The sequence below is a fragment of the Girardinichthys multiradiatus genome, chromosome X (assembly GCF_021462225.1).
Source record: "Girardinichthys multiradiatus isolate DD_20200921_A chromosome X, DD_fGirMul_XY1, whole genome shotgun sequence".
Lineage (NCBI taxonomy): Eukaryota > Metazoa > Chordata > Actinopteri > Cyprinodontiformes > Goodeidae > Girardinichthys > Girardinichthys multiradiatus.
The window spans coordinates 5,979,316-5,985,628 of record NC_061817.1 but is presented as its reverse complement, the minus strand read 5'-3'; the positions used below and the strand labels follow the sequence as shown (position 1 = coordinate 5,985,628).

Genomic DNA, 6,313 nt, shown 5'->3' with positions numbered 1-6,313 from the left:
CAGATTTAACCTTACAAATCATCAAGACTGTATGAATGAAGTTACAAATTTATTCGCTAATATTGATGAAAAATGGGGCTGCACTTTGGCGCAGTTGGTAGCACTGTTGCCTTGGAGTGAGAAGGCGCTGGGTTCGAATCCCAGCCTGGGGTCTTTCTGCAAGGAGTTTGCATGTTCTCCCTGTGCATGTGTGGGTGCTCTGACTTCTTCCTATCCAAAGACCACCCATCCGTCCAAAAACATGACTGTTAGATTAATTGATCTCTATATTAATTCCCCTTAGGTATGAATGGGTATGTGTGTGGTTTGTTTGTCCTGTGTGTCTCTGTGTTGCCCTGCAATGACTGGTGACCTGTCCAGGGTGTACCCTGCCTCTCGCCCAATTACCGCTGGAGTCAGGCACCAGCTCCACTGTGGCCCTGTACGGAAGAAGTGGATAGAGAAAATGGATGGAATGGAAAGTTCAAAAATGAAATACCAAAATACATGGAAGCAGAGATAAAGCTCAGTTGTAATTTAGAAGAATAGGAAATTTAGTTACAATGTACTTAGCGGACAGGGCAAACTATTATGTGGTAATAGAGCCACATCTAGTAAGAAACGTTTGACATTTAAGATATTATTTTACATGTCATAAGTAATGGTTGCTTATTCTCATGGCTACAACATCTAATACATGACCAATATTTCTCAGGAAATCATGAATCACTGCTTTGACGATATGGAGAGATTCATGACTCGCTTGCAGCAGACAGCAGAAGCCCAAAGCATTCTTAACCAAAGGACCAAAAAGAGTGGCAAAAAAAGCAACAAAAATGAGAAGGGAGGTGAGGTGGTACATGTTAATGAAATGCTGGTGGTCACAAAGCTGGAAAACTTTTTTGTAACATAATCTACTGTATTGAATTAAGACACCTTTGGTCATAACTTCAGGGCTTGATTTGTTAAGGCTGTAGATAAGTTAAGGCAGAGAAAAACTGTTTTAGCATTTTGTTACATACTAAAACAAGCCAGCAGGCAGATTGCTGAAAAATGCTTTAAGGTAATTCAGAAAACTCTTGCATTTGTTGTGATGCCCCTCCTTTTGTCTTGAAGGCAGGACGAACCAATCTTAGAGGACTACTTAATGACTTAATGGGATGGTCACCTTACCCTATAATCATTCACCTATTTCTATTTTGCTTTTTGTTTCTATCTAATACAACTATGTGACACACCTACATTCAGTCCTTAAATCATTATCCATTTTTGCCGGTTTAATGAATCTAATTTCAGCACATAGCTTGCGTAGACGGCTTGTCGCAATCATTAATCCAGTTTGTGTGGCTGGGAAATAAAACAAAGAAGTTGTCTCAGTCATCACAGAAAGGTTAAAGACTCCCTTCATTCTTCTGTGATGACTGAGCAGCTGGAATTTGACACATGTATTGACACAGTACATACAGCAACTAGTAATGTTGGCAGCCCTGGTGTGCAAAACCCTTAAAATAAGTAGGTCAAATGGAGACTTAGTGTGACCAAGAGGCCATTCCTTGGTGTGGTTCACTAGCAGTATGCCTTGGTGATTTTTTTTTTAACTCCCTTTAATGATTTAATGTTAAACAGTGAGGGAAGAAAAGTGTTATGCATCTTTGTTTTAACCATAAATATATTTAGTGATTTTCTAAAATAGGATATTGGCTGTAAACCTTATGGTGTATAAAATTCTGTGAATTAAAGGCTCAGCGTAATAAAATCCCATGTTTTTTTTTTACATGCCAGAGGTGAAAAGGAGATTATTAAAATCTCTTAAAGGTGTTTAGTTTGTGGCCTCGCGTTTTTGCTTCTTGTCTGTTTTTAGCTGCATGCTCTGTTCTGCTGTTAGAGTTGTAATTATGATTGCTCTCTCTGGTTCTGCAGACAACCTGTTGACCAAAAAAGCAATCCCTCCATCAGAGCTGGAATTTGTGGACATCTTTCAGAAAATGAAGTACTCCTTCTGTTTACTGGTAATATATATGCATCCACAGACTAGTTCTGGGATGTTAAAAGAGCTGGCAAGTGACCATGTATAAAAGTAATTTCTGTCTGATTTAGGATCGCCTGAAGTCATCTATCTCGCAACCAGATGCACCAGATCTGCTCCACCACATCTTTGTGCCTCTTAGATTAGTAGGTCCTACTGTTTGTGTGTATTTGATTAAGTGTTTCCCCTCTTGTTTCCTTTTTCTGTAACTGGAGTGGTATCCATTCTCTGTTAATAGATGGTGAAAACAACTGGAGGGCCAACATTAGGTGCATCTGTGGAGAGTCCAGCTATGACCAGAGGTGCTGTTTCCCTGCTCCAAGCGCACCTGACTGAAGAGGAAAAGGAGCTGTGGAGATCACTAGGACCCAACTGGACCTCTCACAGGTCTGTGTGTTTCTCTTTGTACCAATCTCTGGTTCCATTTACAGCATCACTGTTGTAACAAGACCCTTCTCTTTTCCTAAGTTTGGAGCAGACTGTTTCTGCTCCTCCATATTCACCTGTCTTCCTGGATGGGTGGCAGCCACAGGCTTATGACTCAGCCTCCCAGCTAATAGAAGATCCCATCCAGTTACAGCACAAAGAGGATGCTTTCAATGAAAGCAGACAAAAGCAAAGTCAACAGTAACATGCTCATCCTGCAGCCAAGAACCATAGAGAAGGGACAGAAAATGTGTAAGAGTTTAGTCTGGAAAAACATGGCTGATGGAACATGAGAAATTATGACATTTACGCCCCGTGACTCTACAGACCCATTCAATATAAGAATATTATTGAAAAGTTTTCATATTGATTAAGTACACACAGACTAATGTTTTAAAGCCTTGAAAACATTTAAGGCTAGAAAAGTACATCAAATCATAAAATAAATGATGCACAAATGTGGGCTTAATGAAAAGTATATCTGATGCTATCTTAAAAGTTTTGACTTTTAAATTATACTTTTAATATGACAACAGAGTTTCATTGGAAAGCATATTCAAATTTATGGAATATGACTCTATGTAGTTATAATAAAAATTCAGTCAGACTATTATAAAAGTCCTCTTCACACCAGATTGGGATCTTCCCATGAACATTTATTGCGAGCTGCTTGATGAAATTCATTTTGCTGCAGCCAGATCAGTGGCAGAAGGAGATGTGCATGACAGCTGCATGGCTAAAGTGGCAAAAGAAAATTACCTGGAGCCCTGCTAGCCAGATGTAGGGTAGGCTGGCATGATGCCATTTTGGCTCATCTTTTCTAAATTCTCTGATGACCAAGCAACACAGGTCAGTATGAGTTACATTACAGTGCTGGCAGTGCATGCTCTGTGGACCCCAGAAAACCTCTCTACTACACCACACTGACCTTCCAAATTCAGGCTAATATTAATGACGTGGTTAAGACTCAGCTTGGTGTGAAGGGGGGTAAACAAAAGTAGGTAGTAGAACAAAAATTATTTAGACCTTACCATACTTTAAAAAACATTGTCATTGTATGTGTTACATAACTTCTTAATGTAATTTCAGAAAGGAAATAGGCTTCCATCAAACAGCGAGAGAATGTATTACTGTAGTTATGACTTTGTGGCCAGAAACAGCCATGAACTCTCTGTACTGCATGGAGAAACACTTGAGGTACTGTGCACACCTACACGTGGTCTCAAAGATGATGGACCGACCCGTAAAAGCAGAACTATACTGATTTAACTTAACTTTCTTTAGGTCCTTGAGCGATGGTGGAAGTGTCAGAATACATATCACAAAATAGGATTTGTTCCCTCTACCATTCTGGAGCCTCTGTCCGCTGTGAATAACACAGAGAGAGACCATCCAGCACTTCGAACAGAGTCAAAGGTACAAACATGCTTTGTTTGTGTTTCTGAAAGTGCTCTGCAACCTTCGTTTTGAATAACTATTGCTTAATTCTCAACAGAAGGTTGCTCTCATCCCCCAGACAAAGAGTTTCTCCTATGCCGCGTCGAGGACAGATGGGTTTAGCAGGACTGCTACCATCCCAGCAGATCGAGCTAAGAGCTTGATGCTACCATCTAACATTATGTCAAAAGAAAATGACCGAGGTAACCCGCCAGACCATGCAATACAGTAAAATTACAAAGAACAGTTAAACAAAAAAAAACATGAGAACCCCAATGCTTCTTTTCTGTTCCTTGATGCTAAACATGTAGTTAGGCCCAAAATGATTAGATTTTTATATATAACAATAATAATAACTTTATTTGTATAGCTAAAGATAAAAACACAATAAAACATAATTCATCATATCATTAGCAAAGCTTCAATATTTACAGTCATTGGTATGTAGAGCCCTATGATTTACTCGTACTCGTCGCCTTCCGCTTATCTGGGACCGGGTCGCGGGGGCAGCAGACTCAGCAGAGACGTCCCTCTCCCCAGACACCTCCTCCAGCTCCTCCGGGGGGAGCCCAAGGCGTTCCCAGGCCAGCCGAGAGACATAGTCCCTCCAGCGTGTCCAGGGCCGTCCCCTGGGCCTCCTCCCGGTGGGACGTGCCTGGAACACCTCCCGAGGGAGGCTTCCAGGAGGCATCGGGTATAGATACCTGAGCCACCTCAACTGGCTCCTCTCGATGTGGAGGAGCAGCAGCTCTACTCCGAGCCCCTCCCGGATGGCCGAGCTCCTCACCCTATCTCTAAGGGAGTGCCCGGCCACCCTATGGAGGAAGCTCATTTTCGCCGCTTGTATCCGGGATCTCCTTCTTTCGGTCATGACCCAAAGTTCGTGGCCATAGGTGAGGGTAGGAACGTAGACCAACCGGTAAATCGAGAGCTTCGCTTTTCGGCTCAGCTCTCTCTTCACCACAATGGACCGGCACAGCGCCCCCATTACTGTGGCAGCCGCACCGATCCGTCTGTCGATCTCCCGCTCCATTCTTCCCTCACTCGTGAACAAGACCCCGAGATACTTAAACTCCTCCACTTGAGGCAGGAACTCCCCTTCAACCGGAAGAGGACAGGCCCCCCTTTTCCGGTCGAGAACCATGGCCTCGGACTTGGAGGAGCTGATCTTCATCCCAGCCACTTCACACTTGGCTGCGAACCGCCACAGCGCATGCTGTAGGTCTTGGCTAGAGGGGGCCAGCAGGACCACGTCATCTGCAAAAAGAAGAGACGAAATCCACTGGTCCCCAAACCAGACCCCCTCCGGCCCTTGGCTGCGTCTAGAAATCCTGTCCATAAAAGTTATGAATCAGAATCAGAAAAGCTTTATTGCCAAGTACGTTTTTGGACATACAAGGAATTTGTTTTGGCGTAGTCAGTGCAATACAATACAAATTAAACAGTATAAACATATCTACAATATAATATAAATATATGTGCACAGTTTTAAGTGAGTGAGTAAGTATAGAGCAGTATACGATGCAAGAGCAATACAACAGTGCAGATGATCAGTGTGCAAGTATGGCAGTGCAAGTAAAGCAGGAGTCCAAGCTGAGCGTTAATGTAACGCATAGAGTTACAGTTTACAGGTGTCCTGTCAGCAAAAAAAAAGGTCAGTGTCAGTGTGGTTTCCAGGCTTTGTTAACAAGGCTGGTGGCAGATGGGAAAAAACTGTTCTTGTGGCGTGAGGTTTTGGTCCGGATGGACCGCAGCCTCCTGCCAGAGGGGAGAGTTTCAAAGAGTCTGTGACCGGGGTGGGAGGGATCAGCCAGAATCTTCCCTGCCTGCTTCAGGGTCCTGGAGGTGTACAGTTCCTGGAGCGACAGTAGACTGCAGCCAATCACCTTCTCAGCAGACCGAATGACATGCTGCAGCCTGCCCTTATCCTTGGCTGTAGCAGCGGCGTACCAGATGGTGATGGAGGAGGTGAGGATGGACTCAATGATGGCTGTGTAGAAGTGCACCATCATAGTCTTTGGCAGGTTGAATTTCTTCAGCTGCCACAGGAAGAACATCCTCTGCTGGGCTTTCTTGATGAGGGAGCTGATGTTTGGCTCCCACTTGAGATCCTGGGAGATGATGGTTCCCAGGAAGCGGAAAGATTCCACAGTGTCAATTGTGGAGTCACAGAGGGTGATGGGGGCAGGTGGGGCTGGGTTCTGCCTGAAGTCCACAACCATCTCCACTGTCTTTAGAGCGTTGAGCTCAAGGTGGTTCTGGCTGCACCAGTCCAACAGATGGTCCACCTCCCATCTTTACGCGGACTCGTCACCATCAGAGATGAGTCTGATCAGGGTGGTGTCGTCCGCAAACTTCAGAAGCTTGACAGACTGGTGACTGGAGGTGCAGCTGTTGGTGTACAGGGAGAAGAGCAGAGGAGAGAGAACACAGCCTTGGGGGGAA

General features: G+C 44.0%; 1 pseudogene; it reads left to right on the top strand.

Annotated features, from left to right (window-relative positions):
• The window catches only part of LOC124862482, an 18,815-nt pseudogene that overhangs the window by 3,581 nt on the left and 8,921 nt on the right, over window positions 1-6,313 (top strand).